The sequence below is a fragment of the Castor canadensis genome, chromosome 13 (genome assembly GCF_047511655.1).
Source record: "Castor canadensis chromosome 13, mCasCan1.hap1v2, whole genome shotgun sequence".
NCBI lineage: Eukaryota > Metazoa > Chordata > Mammalia > Rodentia > Castoridae > Castor > Castor canadensis.
In genome coordinates, this window is record NC_133398.1 from 85,486,475 (window position 1) to 85,504,819 (window position 18,345).

The 18,345-nt window shown below is 38.0% G+C and overlaps 1 pseudogene; it reads right to left on the minus strand.

Annotated features, from left to right (window-relative positions):
- Positions 1–1,067: 1,067 nt before the first annotated feature.
- The window catches only part of LOC109677637 (ras and EF-hand domain-containing protein-like), a 36,215-nt pseudogene continuing 18,937 nt past the window's right edge, over positions 1,068–18,345 (minus strand).

Genomic DNA, 18,345 nt, shown 5'->3' on the forward strand with positions numbered 1-18,345 from the left:
GGGTAGTGAACAGTGAAGCTAGGGTGAGAACAGTCTTCTATGAGTGCTCTAGTGTCAAATATTGTAAGTAAACACCATTGTAGTTTAACTACACTCTGCCACCTCATGAATCTATGCCAGTTATGTCAGTGGTTTCTTCTATAGCTTTGACCTGAGTATGCAATTTTTAAAACACATTAAAAACATTAGCACATTATGTTTTTAGTTTTTTTTTTTGAGGTGGTAGGAATATTTATTTATTTATTCATTATTCATTTATTCACATGTATGTACATTGTTTGGGTCATTTCTCCCCCCTGCTCACCTCTCCCATCTTCTCCTCTCCTTCCCCCCTCACTTCCAGGCAGAACCTGTTTTGCCCTTATCTCTAATTTTGTTGAAGATAAGACATAAGGATAATAAGAAACACAAAGTGCTTCTGCTTGTTGAGTTAAGATAGCTATACAGAAAGACTCCTAGCATTGCTTTCATGTACAAATGTGTTACAACCCAAGTTGATTCATCTGTAACTGATCTTTACACTGGTTCCTGATTCCCTTCCCATGTTAAGCTTTAATGTTTCTGTATTAGTTCCTCTGAGATGGGAACATCAAACACTTTCATGTTTCGGGTTTTCTACCTATTCCCATATCTCCCGTATGTGCTCTCCCCTTGTGATGTGATCCAAGTCCAACCACCTTGCTGCATTTGTCCTAGATCTAATCATATGAGGGAGCGCATATGATTTTTGGTCTTCTGAGCCTGGCTAACCTCGCTAAGAATAATGTTCTCTAGTTCCATCCATTTACCTGAAAATGATAAGATTTCATTCTTTTTCATGGCTGAGTAAAATTCCATTGTGTATAAATACCACATTTTCTTGATCCATTCATCAGTAGTGGGGCATCTTGATTGTTTCCATAACTTGGCTATTGTGAATAGTGCTGCAAAAAAATTTGGAGGCTTCTTAAAAATCTAAACATAGACCTGCCATATGATCCAGCAATCCCACTCCTGGGGATATACCCAAAGGAATGCAACACATGTTACTCCAGAGGCACCTGCACACCCACGTTTATTGCAGCACATTATGTTTTAATACTCTTACCAAAAGGACAGGAGGGCTGAGATTGCTCACTGAGACACAGCAAAGAAGAGCTGAGGTTCCAGAGGGACTAGAAAGCACAGTTCAGATTTCCCACACTGCAACTCTCTATAGGGCAGTGTCATTAGAATATGCCACTTGATTGTGTAACCAAACAAGTCACAAGTTTCAGTTTTCTGAAAATGAAGCCACCACAGGCAGAGGATGGTTGGGACTTAACCATTACAACAGTTCTTCATCTGTGCTGACTTTTTGGAACCGGTCCCAGCCAGATTGGTGATGGATTTTCTGTCATCCTCCTCAGTTCTTTTCTTCACTTCCCTGAGTAGTGGAGGGAGATGATTACTCAGGTACAAAACTAAGCCACAGATGGCTTTGTAGAAATAAAACCAGCAAGGCTGAGTGTTTGTGTGAGCAACCTAGACATTGTTCTAAATTCTTTGTAGGTGTCAACATACTTACTCTTCACAAGACTCTGTAAATTTGTTGTGCCCCATTGTATATGTGAGGAAATAAATATAAAAAGAAGTTAAGAAATTTTCCTTAGGTCACATGAATTGAGAAATGGGATTGAAACCATGACAATGGCTCCAGTGTCTGTATTCTAAGGACCAGGCCAATCTCCTTCCACCCCTCTCTTCTGAGGTGTCAGGATGCCCGATGGTCTGCCACATGTGCAGTTCACTCCAACATGCTAGGCCCTGCTTCCATACCCAAGGAATACCCACGGTTTTCTATTTTTTAATTACACATGATAATGGAGATAACAATGGATGGTTAAAATCCCAGGAAAACAAAAATATTCCCTTGCTTCTTCCTAAATTTCTTTTAAAAGGCAACACTGACAAAAAGGGCCAATATCTTATGAAAGACACTTAGGGAAGTGTTCTTCCAAGTAGAGCCTCTGGGGATGCCTGAGGAAAATGAAGACCCCCCCAAAGTCTCACCTGAAACAAGATGAATGACTGTAGGACAGACCATGTGTGACAGCTTGTCTTCAAAGTGGCCCCAGGTACTTCTACTTTTCCTTGTTAGTGCATGGAGTTCCCCCATCAAGAGGTAGAACTCTGCACCCTACTCTTGGTCAGGGCTGGCTTTCAGATGGATTTGACCAATAGATCATAGAGGGGATGGTGTTCTGGGACTTTCAAGAAAAAGGGTTAATAATGTCTGGTTGCTTCAGTCTCCTTCCCTTGGAAGCCTTGAGCTGCTATTTAAGATGCCCAGGGTTATTCAATGGAGAGAGGCCACAAGAGTGCCATGGGGAATGAGATGCTATGTGGAGAAAAGCCACAAGAAGGAGCACCATGACTACAAACACATGAAACATCCAAACAATAGCAGTTGAGGAACTTTCCAGACAAGATCCAGCCAAAAAAAACAGTTGCTTTAGATAACTACATTTTGCAATGGTTTATTATAGAGCAGTTAATGGGGAATCTTTACAATAGAGCAACATTGTTCGTAGGGAATATAATGTGATCCACACATAATTTCAAATATTTTAGTGTCTACATTTAAAACACATAACAAGAGAACAGGTGAAATTACTCTTACTTATATATTGTTAATATCTTTTACTTAATGCAGTATGGCAAAAATGTTGCTATTTCAGCATGAAATCAATAAAATATTATTGATATAATTTATGATTTGTATACTGTCTTCAAAATTCTCACTTTGAATTAGTTACATTTTCAGTGGCTACCAAATTAGCCAATGCAGATTTGGAAGGTTCTGATGTACCCTAACTTTTGAAAATCACTATTATTCAGAAAAAAACATAACTCATCAGGAAAAAAAAGGAAACTAATTCTTGTAGTAGACAAACTAATGAACGCTATGATACATGTTTTCCACAGTTATCTTATTTAATAGATCCCCACACACACACGTATACATACATGACAGGTGATAGGTGAGCATTGTTACCTTCCCTTCACAGATAAGGAAATGAAGCCTCAGGAAAAGAAACAGCATGTACCAGCCAACCCACAACACCTCAAAAGGCTCAGTTAGTTCACACTTTCAACCTCCAGAACTGTCAGATGAATGTGTACTGTTTAAGCCACTACATTTGTGTGAATTTGTTACAGAGATGGTAGAAAATACATGGAAAAATATAAATTTCCAAATGTAACGACCTGGTCATTTTGTCATAAAAAAGCTCAACCACAATTAGACACAGTTTGCTTTGGCTGTAGATTACCATTATTTTGAAATGAGGGATTCAACTAGAGACATAGGTAAGGTGAGACCTGGAGGTCTATGGGCCCATGCTAAGAAGCTTGGACTTTATGTTGTAAACATGGCACTGGCATAGGGTGGTGAGCAAGAAAATAAATATTGGTTGAAGTTTTATTTGCAAAGACTATTCTGGAGCTGGGATGTGGCTCAGTGGTACAGTGCTTGCACGAGGCTCTGGGTTCCATGCCCAACAATGAAAAGAGAAATACTGTGATTAGAGCATGGGATGAACTGATACTGGAGAAAATCTAAGGTAGAATCTCCTGCACCAAGCTAGGAAATTTTGAGGCCTGACCCAAAGCAGAGGGAGAGAGACAGCAATGCATAGACTGAACATCAACAGAGCTCAGAACCCATTGGAGGTAGGAGGTAAAGCAAGAGAGGAGAGGAACAGAATCAAGATTGAGCTTGAGTAACTGGGTTGATTACAATTTGGTAGATTCCTGAAAAAAAGGAAGAAAGAATGAAGAACAAATTTAAAGAAATGGCAACACTTTTGGATTTGGACACATAGTCATTACGTTTATGGAACTTCCAGTTGGTGGCTCAGAATATGTTTATGGCATTTTTTAAAAAATGAGGCTTAAAAATACAGAAACTGGAAGTGATCACCTGAAGATGATTTCAGAGGCCATAAGGTAGAGACAGTCAGAGAGAGAGAGACAAAGTGACAGAGAGATAAAATAGAGAAAAATGGAGAGGAAGAAAGAGAGGGAGAGGGGCAGGAGTGCAGAATGTAGCCCTAAGTTGGCCAAAACTGAAATGCCAACCTGGTGATTCAGGCCAGTAGTGAAAAGTCCCAATTCTGCTACTTTCTAGCTTTGAAAATTTGACCAAGCTGATTAAACATTCTAATTCCCGGATTTCTTCACCTATAAAACAGGTATAATAATCATAGGATCCTCACAAGACAACTTGCATCTCTCCCTTGAGGGAAGTCCAATGGCATCTACCAGCTGCAACATACTGTATGGCCTCAGGGTCCTATATTTTCATTTTGTTCCCTCTATTGTTAAATGCAAGGCCTGCCTTTTAGTCCCTCGATATCCCATTGATCCCAGTACAGGACCATGCAGATCCTAAATTCTCATAATAATGCAGACATTATTGAACGTCAACGCAAATATTATTAAGGGGGAAATATATGCCCATATCTTTCACGTGGACTTCAGTTTTGTTGATCCACCAAAAATTCAGGCGTGACCTTCTTTAAGAAAATCTCAGAATGAGCTCGCCAAAAATAACCACATTTAATAGCTGCACATTTCAGTGTGCATACTTATTATATGTACGTAAAAAACTGCATTTTAAATGATTCAAGCTTACAGGCAGATTTACACCCAATCGGCTCAGCTCTTGCACTGAACTGACTCATCTGCATGAGTTTTTTGTGTTTTTCTTCAGTTTTAGGCTATTGACCGGTTAAATGCCTGTTGGTCTTGAATACACTACTGCAAACTGCTTAAATTCTGTGGTGCTGATGATAGCAAATTTACTTACCAAAGGCACAATGACTGTGAAAGATGGCCTAGCAGCACTGTATGGAAACTGCATCTCAAGGGGAAACTTTTTCCTGGGATTGAGAGGTTTTCAATACTAGGAAAAGCAGAGTAGTTCAGGCTGCTAACCAAACATGCATGGCCTCCCTTCAGAGAATTCTGTTTCAGACAGTGCAAACCCATGCAGTCTTCTAGTTTATGTCTTAGGATATTATGAGCTGTAGAAGGGACCATGCTGGAATTACCCCATAAGACCTAAATCAAGAACTTATGTGTTTCATAATATGCAATTTTCTAAAGTTTATAAATCTTTTAAAGATGATAATTCTACCTGTGGAGACTAACATTTCCATTTTAGATTGGAGTACTTTTACAAGCAAATCTGAAGGCAAAGCATAAATCAATTAAAGACTATGCGTATTTGCTTTATTCTTAATTTTTATATTTAACACATTGCTAATATAACTAGAAGCCCAAATGAAGCCATAATACAGTAACACACAACAACAAAAACTCCATTTTAAGTGATTTACAAGAAGCTTGTGTAATTTCTTTGTCTAAAGCATAAAAAGTAACTGCATTCTGACCATTACACAGTTGAGGTGACCTTGTTATCAAAATGCCTTTGCACAGCAGTTGTTTTAAGTAAATAAACAAAAGCTGGTTTCTAAGCTACACTGAAAACACAGCCAATGCCTGGCTGACTCAGCAGTGTCAGTGCAAGCAGAGGGGAAGAAGCAGGCAGCAAAGGCCGCTCGCATCTTTATGATACAATAAAGAGAAGAGTCCACACTTGGGGTGTGACCAGGGCACTAAGTACCAATTTAACTTTAATATGACCCCCAAACCCAATTGGCACTAAATAGAGATTACATTATTCAGTACAGTATGGACAGTCATAGACTGTAAGTGTTGGAAAGGACTTTTGAGATTATTTTATTCAGCCTCTTTCCTTATTCTACAGATGAGAGACACCTAAAGTAAGACAGACTTGTTAAAGACTCTATGGCTATTTAGGGGAAGCTTTAAGAATGGATTTTGAGTCTCGTCCTACCAAAATCTTCCAATATGCTGGATAGCAGCCAATAACCAAGTTCAGCTTGAGAATCTCTTATCCAAAATGCTTGGTCCTGGAAGTTTCTCAGATTTCAGAATTTTGCAAACTTTGGAGTATATAAATTCAAAACAATCCAAAAATCTGAAATGTTCCAAAATTCAAAAACTGTGACAATGAACGTTCATACTCCCAAAATTTCAGATTTTGGAACACTTAGCATTTCAGAGTTTTGGACTGGAGACACTCACCCTGTAGAAGCATCCTTTCCAAGGATGAGGTGGTAGCAATGCAGTACTCACAGGCCAAGACTAAGGCAGCACCCAGCTCTCACTGAACCTTGGCCCAATGATGCTCTAAAGACCTGTGGGTTTTTCTCCAGCCCTATCTACCTGCACCAGTAGCTACATCACCTCCACCCAGGAATCCTCAGGCACATATTCATGGAACACCAGCACAATTGTTTGAAAAGTGAAAAATCTGCCAATTGAGCAAGTTATTCCATCTTTTCTAAAGGAAATACTGCATTTTGTAGTTTGTTTAACCAAACAGTTGATTTTCTCTGCGTACAAGAGGCACATGGAATCCATTATTTGACTGAATATATAAAGGTGTTACTCTGACTCTAATCTGACAAGTGTTATTACAAGATTCTCTTACTAAACACAGACAGAAAAAATCTATGGAACACATGGATCTATACATATTTAGATATTTGCCTTATTTCTACTTGTTCTATGATACACTCAAAGTCTACTATATTTTTGCTTTAATAAAAGTGATTTCTACTGTTGTAGGACATAGCCATTTTTCATGGACTGATGTCAAAGGGGAAGATGTTCAAGATACTGAATATGAGCCCAGGACATCTGCCATAAACTGAAGTGACATAGACCACCTGAGTCCTGGGGCCTGTTACCACATTTTTTCAAGTGAAGGTAGCCATCTAGTCCTAGGCCCTAGCTCAAGCACTCTCTGCTAATAGAAATCTAGTCTATCAGACATCTAAATACTAAGTCACTGGAAAGTAGCATCGATGAAACTGCAAAGTAGTTTAAATGTCAATGTTTATCTCACAAATAGTCAAGACAAGGATTGCATATCTAGGTTTGCTGCTATTAGAAATCACTGTCCTACATGTTGCTTATGCATATTTTTACTTTTTATTCTCTTGTGTATGCATGGAGGGGGGTATATAATCCCTTTAGGCCAGAAAAAATCTTTCCATTTGCAACAGATAAACAAGGCACAAGAGAGAAATCTAGATGATGATGTTTGTTATTTCCTAAGAACACTTCAAGAATTAAAACACGTACATTTACATATAAGTTATTTAATGATGCAATTTTCATTGCAATCTACATCCCAAAATATAATTTATGATTAACACCATTGCCTTAGCTGAATAATTACCTTGGTAATAATTTTGACAAAGTGATTTCAACTGGCATATGTACAATTTGCTTTGTTAAGTTTTTTCCCCCTTTACTCATGAAAATGCCATAATTAGCTGTATTCATAATAGTTCCTGGAAATGACTCATACAAGTCAACTATTATCTTTGTGGTGACATTTTGCAAAAATGTTAACAACACCTCAGATGCACCTGTTTTGTTTGGCACTAAAGATATTTTCTAATGTTCACAAATGAACATGCAATATTTCTGGATTTTATAATATCCATGTGTATTTGTTTCTTCTACCATAAGTGAAAGACAGGACAGTGTTTTGCAATGTATATTCTAAACGCATGTTATGGGCAAGGAAACTGACACATACATTAGCTAAATGAAAATTCAACCTAAACCCAATCTAGTTATTGGGAAATGCAAGGCACATCCTTACCGAGCAAGATGGAGAAGAGCTTCCATTACATTGGATCCATCTTTGGCACTTGTTTCACAGAATAATGCCCCATAGGTCTGCAGAAAAGAAGTAAACACAATTAAGTGAAGGCTTCAAATGGGTCTCTTGAAGTTTTAGTTATAAAAAAAATAAAACAAATTATATTTTCATGTCAAGCATGCTAAAAGTGACTAAGAGGTAAGAAATTGAATTCAGAGTTTCAGTACTTAAAACAAATAGCAAGCCTGAGTGTAGTTATTCCAAGAACACTTCTTAGGTGATTTTTATTTTGCCTGAAAAATATAAAATTTCATGTTTTTCTTCCAACAATCATACACTTTTATTGGTCAGCTTTTACATGACCAACCAGGTCTTGCTTGATGTTACCTTGGCCAATCTCCCAGCCTTACCTTCCATTGTATCCCCTCAATCACAAACCTCCAGTTTCTCTAGTTTTCCTATATTTCGCTAGTGCCCCAAATTCCCACTTACTTTGGGACCTTTGTACCTGTTCTTCCAATTACCTATACAACCCTCTACCTCAACTACCCTCTCCAACAGTCTGATTCCTTCCTGCTTCTTTTTACTTCTAGGTAACCTTTCCTTGAAGTTAAGATTAAGAAGTTTCTAATCTTCAACATGTCTTCAGGTCTCCCTATCATAGAACCTCACAGAGGTTTTCTCTGGATAGTGTTTGCCATAACTGTAATTGCTGGAATTCTGTTTAAGTCTTTGTCTAATAAGTGGGAGACATTTTCTCTTAAGAAAGGAAAATTGGGTGTCTTGTGGGCTTGAATGTGGGTTAAATATTCTGTGTAGGACAAGGGGAGAATTTGATAACTGCTGTGGAACAGAGAGAGTGAGAAGAGGGTAACAGTGGTGAAAGACTTCACAATAAGATCTGTACTGAGTAGCCCCCAAATGCATAGAAAATTATGCACGTCACAAATGAAGGTATGTCTAGTAGAAATAAGTGATGTTGCACCTGACTTCTACAGCCAAGTATCCAGGATGTGCAGGGTGAAACAGAGGTTACAGGAGGATGAAAGTCATGATATGCATTAGGAAGCAAACTTTGGGAACTGAAGAGGAATACAACTGGCAGGAGCCAAGAATTTCTAGATCTGAGAGGGACCATGTGGAACAGATTCTGCCACATAGACTTCATGACTTTAATGTCTGTCTCCCCCAGGCAGTAAATAATGCAAGGGCAAGGACTGTCTTCTTTGTTCTTTGATCTTCGCCCAGCATATACTGAAGTGCTGATCACATTGTGGACACAATTAAGCGTGTGTTGAATGTATCTCTTGTGCATTTGATTGTCTAGTTTTGATAGTCATCATATTTGGTCTGCAATTCTAATATTAAAACAAGATTTTCCAACTTAAAGTAATGAGTGAAACATTGCCTACAGTAGTAATTTACACAAGTGTCAACTTAATCCACTATGCAAATCCATAAACCAAAATAATTTCGGAGTATTCCAAATAAGCAGAAATGTTAAGAGGAATACCTACACAATACACTGCTCCATATTCTGCCCTCGGCATGGCAACCCTCTGGAACAAAGCCCATCTTTACAAAACAGAAAGCTCATTCTATTTTCCTTCCTCTGGAGTTCTAGAATCAAGAAAGATTCTAGGAAGTGGGTGAAAGTCAAAGAAGATGAGGCATTAATTTTACTGATTCTTGTCAATGACAGTCAATGGTAGAAAATAATGATGGGATCATCTTGCCTTCTGGAGAGATTTACTTCTAGCAATAATGAATAAAGGCACTGGAAACTCCACTAGATAAACACCACAGATGCCTTGTCAAACAGGGTGGAGGTTTATCAACAACCTCTTATGCAAAGGTAGACAAAAGTGAAAAGCCACTGACTCCACAGCCATTAAAACCCTAGGTTTTCTTCCAGTTCCAACCTATCCTCATGGTTACCATAGCCAGTTTTTCTCCAAAATATCCTGGGACACATTTTTGTCCTTCTGCAGCAGCAGTGTCACAAAGATCAGCTTTGTTTCCAACCAACATGATAGGAATAGTTTCATGAGTTGCATCCTACAATGAAGAAAAAAACCCAATTGGGTATACATCAAATATTGAACAAATTAAATGACAACAGTAACAACAGTCATAACAGCAGCAGCTGCCATTGTCCTATTGCCCAATGTGTCAGATGCTGCATAAACGTGAACACAGTACCACTGCATTCATAATCATTTTAAGTCATATTTTGGAAGAGCAAAGTATACATTTATTATCAATGCCCAAGTCTTAGTACCAGTTGCAATGATATAATTATTTACATTATATTTAAGTTGACTATTATTAAGCCTCAAAATATTTCTAAACACAACCACACATTGTTCCTAAGTTCAGGTGAGCAAACTGAAATTGAGAGAGGTTAAATGATAACATGTGAGGGCCAAGGCCTGGGTCCAAACTGACTGTACAATGCCCCAGCTACTCAATGCTCCATCGGTGGGTAATGAAAAGGGTAAAAGTTACCCAGATTAATCAGATTTATAGGAAAGAAAACAGAATTTCCTATCTTTAACCCACAAAGCTCTACAAATCAATATAAACTTAAGAGGACTGAGCACAGACATTTGGCTGGGTGCACATACGATGCTCTACAACTACAAGTCAACTTCATTATCCCAGGTGCAAAACACATGTAATTATTCAACTACCATCGGGCAAAACTGGGGCTTGAAAATTCCACATTTACCGCTATTTGGTTTAGAAAAAAAGCAAAATATGAAAGTCCTAAAGGTCAACAGTTTTCTTATTGAGCCAACTGTCAGTCATTCAAAATAATAAAGTCTAAGGCTAACGGTCCCAAATCAGCATATACAAATTGACCTGCTCTCCCAGCATGCACTCTCAGTGGTGCCTAAGGTTTGAGAGCAAGGCTAAGTCTGAAACCCAGGCAATCTCATCAGTTGGCCACTCACTGGCTATATAAGACCAGGCAAATTTTCTGTAAGCTTCTGCCTCCATTTCTCTATCTGTAAGATGAAAGGGTTCATAAGCACATTTTCTACCTAATCAGGTTACAATGAGAATAAAAGAATATGAGTTAACTAGCACAGAAAATAAGTTTCTGGTTAGTAATCAATAGAAGTGGCAATCCTGACCTAAATGTGGAAATTTCTGTTTGAAGTGACTAAAGATATATCGGGTACTCATTCAGATTGATGGTACACCTGGTACCAAACCAAGACAGGAGCCTTAACATGACTTTGTTAGACTTCTGTACTCTTTGAACAATTATTCTTTGACTGGGCACATGAGTTTAGCTAAAGCAAAGCAGAGAAATGAGTGAAAGGCCCTCCCCTAAAGTAACTGCTCCAACTATTAATGAATTGTCTTCTTTGATGAACTCCTCAGGACTCATTGGGTAATCATTAATCAAAAGTTCACTTAAGTTGACCTGGAAGCTGAGCATCTAAATGACTTCCCAAAGTCACAGAGGTAAAAACTGGCACCTCTTCAAGTCTGACTTAAACGTCACCCTCTTAAGTCTCTGAGGCTACCCTGACCACCTAACAAAAACTGCTGCCCACTCCATTACAGGACCCTCCACATAACACTTTCTGTTTTGTAACATTGGTCACTTTCTGTCACACTATTTCTTTTCCTTACTTGTTGGTTGTTATCTGTCTCTGCCACTAGAAAACAAGGGCCATTAAGGATAAGACACTTTGCTTTATTAACTGATACATCGCAGGCACCTAAAATTGTACATGTACACACTGGGAACTAGAAAAACATTTTGTGTGTGTGTTTGTTGGTTTTGTGATCCTGAAGGTTGAACTCAGAGCCTCATGCTTGCTACACAGGTGTTCTGCCCCATGCCCCAGCCCTTTCTGCAGTGGTTATTTTGGAGGTAGAGTCTTGCTTTATGCCCAGGCAGGCCTGGATCAAAACCCTTATATTTGTACTTTCCATATAACTGGGAAGGCAGGTGTGTTCCACAGTGCCCAGATTTTATTGGCTGAGATACAGTCTCACAGATTTTTTTAGCCAGGCTGTCCTAGAACTGCAACCTTCCTGATCTCTGCCTCCTAAGTAGCTAGGATTACAGGCTTGAACCACCATGCCCAGCCACAATTTTGAATATGGAAAAGTCAGGAGAAATCTTACAGTTCAAGTATCTCCATTTAGCTCTTACCTAATTATTCATTCAACAAATTATTCAAGATAGGCAAATACATAGCCATAATTTTATTTTATCCACAATTTTATTATAATATCTTATAACTCAATGGCTTTCAATCAAGGTATGCCAACTATCAACTCAAAGAGTGCACTCACCACTGACAGTCTACTGCTTTTCAATCCTATGGCCTATCTCAGACATGGCACCATTCATTTCTACCCAACTTAGAGTGGCCACATAAATGGTCCTTATAGTATAGCCCAAGTTAGAAAAAGTCATGGAGACGTTTCACGAGCCCATACTTTTTCTACAGTGAAACTCAAATGCCTCACATTTTCTACTTTTTTCCAATAACAAATTTAAGAACTCATTGAATACAGTTTTCTTCCTTTCAGATTCTGTGAAAAGGTGAAACCAACAGCTGAAAGGGTTATTGCTGTACACATGCTTAACAATTCTGGTTGTAGGCCTCTTTACATAAGGGCTTTTTCTCTGTGGCTGACCTTGCCTTTTGTGCCTCCTTTTCTTGAACACAATCCAAAGATTTACAATGAATACTAAGCCCAACATTTCAACAATGAAAAATTTTGCTCTAACTACCTTTCATATATGCACTAACTGTATCTTGGCATTCATCAATCAAAAGCTTCTTCTAATCTGCCTCTTGCTCTGGTGCTTTATCAAAGCAGCAACCAGTGTAGAATTGGGAGATCCAATAAAAGCCCCATTATATCCCTAACCATTCAATAAATCTAAACAGTACCATATACTCTACACCTTAAGTTTCTCCTAATAATTGAGAGTAATGTTTCTTTCTTTCTTAGATATTAGAGAAGTGAATATAGCATGGAGATTTTTGTGAAGTAAATAGTACATAAATATGAATGTACTTTTATTGAATTATAGTGATTTTAAGTTATGATATTTTGGTAGAACCACGTTCATATTTATTTATTACTATGAATTCTTATTGCCAATTACAACTACGTATTTCTCTTATTACTTCTTTAGTTAGAAAGAAAACATTACATTCCAGAGGATAACTTGAGATCATAAACTAATCAGTCCTGTTTAACCACTACTGTAATTTAATGTCTGCTTAAAATTGTAGATGACACCTACTTAATTGAATAGTTTTATTAGACACTATTTTATTTTTTAAGAGACTATGCTGAACTAAAGCTTGAACTACAGTTTATTATCTACTCATACGTGTTTACAGCACACTAAAAATGGTCAAAATCATTTCCTACCTTTAAAAATTATTTACCATGAAACTAAATCATAGGGAAGTTCCTCATATGAAAATCACCATCTTATTTAACAACAGATATCACCTCACATATTAAAAATGCCAACTGGTATTTCAGAGGTATCTTGTGATGTCTAAAGACCCCACAACACAACCTGATTAAGGTTGAGAACATAGTTGCAGTGGACTTTGGCTCTCTGCACATGCTCACATACCCTGCCACACTGGACACCCAAACCACCACCTTCTTATTTGTAAAAACTGCTTTTTAGGTTATTTGCCTTTTACATTGGTTATATCTAAAAATGATTTTACCTATAGAAAATCTTGTAAGTTTTATTTCCAGAAGCTACCTCCTATAGTGTCCTTGGCTTTGTGTAACGCCTAAGGAAGTGCTGCCAAGTATACTGGAAACTCTGCCTCTAGCATGCCATTCTCTTGATGGCTTGAATCAATGGATTCTACTCAAGTTTCCTGCAGAAAGAAAGAACAAGAGCACTTTCCAAGGTGGTCTACAATACCCCCATGTAATTTTCTGTTTCTTCATTTTGGTTCCTTACCTCAACCATATCTACCCATTCTCGTACGTTAAGAAAACTTTTCTCACATGTAACGTCATACAACAGCAAAACACCATCTGCTTTTCTGAAGTAAGACTTGGCAATACTTCTGAATCTGAGAAAGAAAAAAGCACATCATCACTCAGACAGCTGGGTGTTGCCTTATCCGTCATCTCCTTTATGCTCATTTTTTCCTCATCTCAGTCCCAAGTGAGGAGAACACAACAGTGTCATATTGCTGTGAACAGTCATCCCCAAGGCCTTCAACAACTCAATGAAAGTTAAGATGATAAGGATTGGAGTGACTGCCTTTGAAAACCAATCACTTTCTCTATCAAACAACCTAAGAATGTCTACTAACCCCAAAGCATAACCACAGCAATGGGGAAAGAATAATTTAAAATTTCAACTTCAGCAATAATGAAGTGTGGCACAGAGGAAGCTGGAAGGAAATGCACATTACAGCAATGCTATTTTGGGGTTGGTGGTTAATGAAGAAAAATTAACAGTATGGAACAATGTGCCAGATCTTACGCATCTTCAAGGGCACAGAATCCAGTGGGGGAAGGGCATACCTTAATGTATGCATGTCCCAACTCTAAACCAACTATGGTATTTTACAAGTATTTTCACTAAGAAATACCAACCACAGATATCTTTAAAATGTTGAAACTCATATTCTTCTACAGAATATGAGCTCTACAAGGGTAGGAACTGTGTCTCCTTATTCACCAATGAATCTTAACACATTGAAGAGTACCTGGCTATAGAGGCAGGCACCCCATACTTATTTGTGGAACAACTGAGTAGACTCTGTCTCCAAAGAGTTACCCAAGATTAAAACCTATGCTTGATGTTTCTGGTCACTGGCAATGAATGCAAATCTGCTACTTAACTTGCATATCTGCTTTTGAATCAAGGGGATCTGACAGATTCCCTGCTCCCTCATTTACTGATGCACAGATAAGCAGGTCCTCACACTGTCAAAGTATTTGGGAACATTGTACCTAAATTCTCTAGTTAGGAAAGTCTACTCTCATTGTCCCAAACACTAGCTCAAAAGAAATTTAAAGATTCTCTTCTCACACAGCTAATATATACATAAAGGAGGAAAGGATGTGGAGAAAGATGAGCATTACTGAGATTGTAATATGCCTTATTATAAATATAAGTAAGGTATGTGTATGATTATAATGCATATTAATATTATATAATTATGGGTATAAACAATATCAAGCATCCTCCAGGGCTTCTTTTGCAAACCTAAGCAATCAAAAGCATCATGAAAAGCACTTGCCTCTCCTGCCCAGCTGTATCCCAGAGTTGCAGAACTGTTTGCTCTCCATCTACAATGAGAGTTTTCATTTGGAAATCAACTCCTGTAAAGGAATATGAGAGACAGAACATAACATAATAATTCCATTAGTTTGTGACTTTCAAGATGACAGAAAAGCCAATAAGCCAAACTCAGTGAAGTAGAAAGGAATGAACATGGCCTTCAAAGACAGTGGTCTTCAAATAATAACTAAGGAAGACCACACATATGCCTGCAGATGCACTGTCTGCAGGATGGTTGACTTGGGAAAGGCTTAATCAACAGAAAAGGGAAAAATCTATGCTCTATTTTCCCAGATGATTAGATGAACTAATGCCTATGTGAGTGTGCACGCAAGAAATGCCTTTGTATATGTATGTATGTATACATGTTACATGCACATGTATATGAAAGCATACATATGTGTTGTGTGTATATGTACATGTATATGTATGTACATATACAAGTATGCACTTACCTGTGTGATACATGCACATATACATACATGCTTAGGTATATACATGTAAAAATGTCATGGTCTCTAGTAACTAAACCAAATACTACATACAGTCTGCATATGAATTAAATTGAAGGGGATTTTCAGTTTTGTTATTTTGAAGAGTAATCATAAACCAAGGTACCAAGTGTGAAGAAGGCAATCAATCTGTTTAATATTTTTGCTTATCAGAATAACTCTCTAGGTGAAGAAAAAATTTGGATATTTTCAGATTCTTTTATTGATTATTATGTAAATCTTAGAAATCAAGTCACTACTGAATCTCTTGCTGAGAAGGTGGAAAGGAACACACATCTGGCTATGATTCTGACCATGACAAAACTGCCATTAACACTGTCACTTTGTCAACACCCAATGTCACATTATCAGAAAAGCCTTCCCTGGTCACCCCACATAAATCTTTTTCTAATCCTCATTTTAAAAAATTTGTTTTCACAAAAATGTCCTACTTGACTCTGGAAATACATATGGAATAAAAGAGCCTAATATCTCAGGGTGATCTGGCTAGTTAATCAGATTCCTGTGTTTTATCAATTTTCCTTTGCTAAAGTTAGACTTTAGCCAAAACAGGAAGGCTTATTCTATAGACAAAGCTACACACACACACACACACACACACACACACACCCCTACATACATGAATGTACACAGAGATGTCTGTGTATCTGTGTATTTAATCCCTAAAGAAAAGAAACTCAAGCTAAAAAGACAGCTTTCCCATTATCCATTGAGCCGTACCCAGGGTGGCACTTGTGTTTCCTCGAAATTCATTCTTGCAAAGTCTCATGAGGAAGTGGACTTCCCCACTGCAGCGTCCCCAGCAAGCACAATCTTGTAAGCTTTCTGAGACTTGGGAGGTTTGGAGTTGTCACCCACCATGTCTGTCTAGGGGAAAAAAGCCACAGAGGGTGATAATGGAAATACCAGGTTATTTCCCAAATAAGTGACATGGCACAGAAAATGAACAGCATTCATGAATAGAAGGGTCTCAGAAGCTACCTACTTGAAGAGAAAGAGCCAAGATGGGCTTTCTGGAAGAACTGACAGTGCTGCCTTCACTGACAGACCCTTGAGGCTTCAAGTCTTAGACAGAGGCCACACCTTCTGAATCATATGTTTCTTCATCCCTTATATCAGGAACCTGTTAAAAACACCAGCAGTTAAAAAGTCTTTGATTACACACATACATATGGACCAAGGAAAACTATGCAGCTGACTCTACAGTCAATTTGACTTTGGAATACAGTGGCTCTGAAGAGTACATTTGTGAGAATTTCTCCCTAACATAGTGGAAAAAAATTCTACTGACTAAGCATCAGATTTATGATCTTTCATGCTCAGGACAGATACACGTCAAATATGGTGGAAGATTTCAGTTGAAGCCAGGTCTCAGGAGTAGTGGTTTCAGGACTTACACCTGTGTCTGAAGGATCACCCCCAAGGCTCTCCTGTGCCCCATGTGAACTCTGAAATCTCCTCTGGTGCTCATATTCCAGTTTGGAGTCATACTCATTGGAATCTCTCAGGGTAGACAAGCCACTGTGAAAGCAAGCTGTCAACTTCATAATTCATCCTCTGCATAGGATCACAGAGAGCCAATGAGTCACAGTCCTCATCCACATAAGAAGAGTGGGATGACCTAGTAATGAAAGAGGAGACTGCTTTACTTGAGGGTTCACAATGCTCAAGAATACACAGGTGACAGACATGAATGCAACTGAAGAAAATAACATCTTCACTTGCCAAGACTACTGATGTATTTCTTCCATGATCTAGCATCAGGGGAAACCAACAAATATTCAAAGCAGCATCATTTATCAATTTTAATCTTAATGGTTTCTTTCTTCAAATACTTTGAAAAGCTGACAAATGAAGAAGAGTATAATTTCTCACACAGTCTAAAACAAAAAAGGGCCAAGTGGTAAACTTTTCTAGGTGCCAGATTTCTGATCAATATGGTGAAAACAATAGGTAATGACAAATGTGTGTCTTGGGAATGGTTTGACATAAGATGAATTTCTTGCCATGTCTTGTAGACATGTAGTTTGGAAACACACCTACAGTAGGTGTTTCATAGGGAGGTACCTCAAACAAAGGGTAGAACTCCCTACTTCTAGGTATCCATCCATTTGTGAAACAATAAACTTAATACATATCCTCCCAAAAGTAAATCACTCCCACCTTTCCAGACATTACAGTTAACTATGAAAATTGTGCTCCAAGTTATATTTTTGTTAGGGTTCTCACACAAAACACAAAACTAAAACAAATTTGCAAGTTAAAACTAAATAAAGTTATGCAAATTAAATGTATGACATGCTTTTATTAAGTGTGAAAAAGAAAACACACTTAACTTCATACATAAAATTAATCATTCCCTGTGGAGGAGCATCAGTGCAGGCCATGGTGCCTCCAGCCCTGGTCCAAAATGATGAACGCATGTGAGCTGTGTTCTTGTCTCTCAGAGCACTGGTGATGTGAGGACACTGAGCCTTAGAACATACCGTGCAGCTGTTCTAGTCTAGTACCTGTGAGCCTTATTCATGGTGTCTACTCTTTCAAAAATAAATCGTGATGAAATTTCTGAAATAATTTTGTTATGTGCTTTCTCTACTATTTGCTTAAAAATTACTTTAAACCTTAGTCCACAAAAGTAATATCACATCTACACATTTTTTAAAGTCTTCTCAGTAGCAGAGTTGTCAACTACTTATAAAGAAACACGCTATTAAGATTTTTATTTAGCAAACCAGTGAACAATAATTTGGATAGTATTTTTTCAAAAGTGCTCACCAATAAGGTTTGGT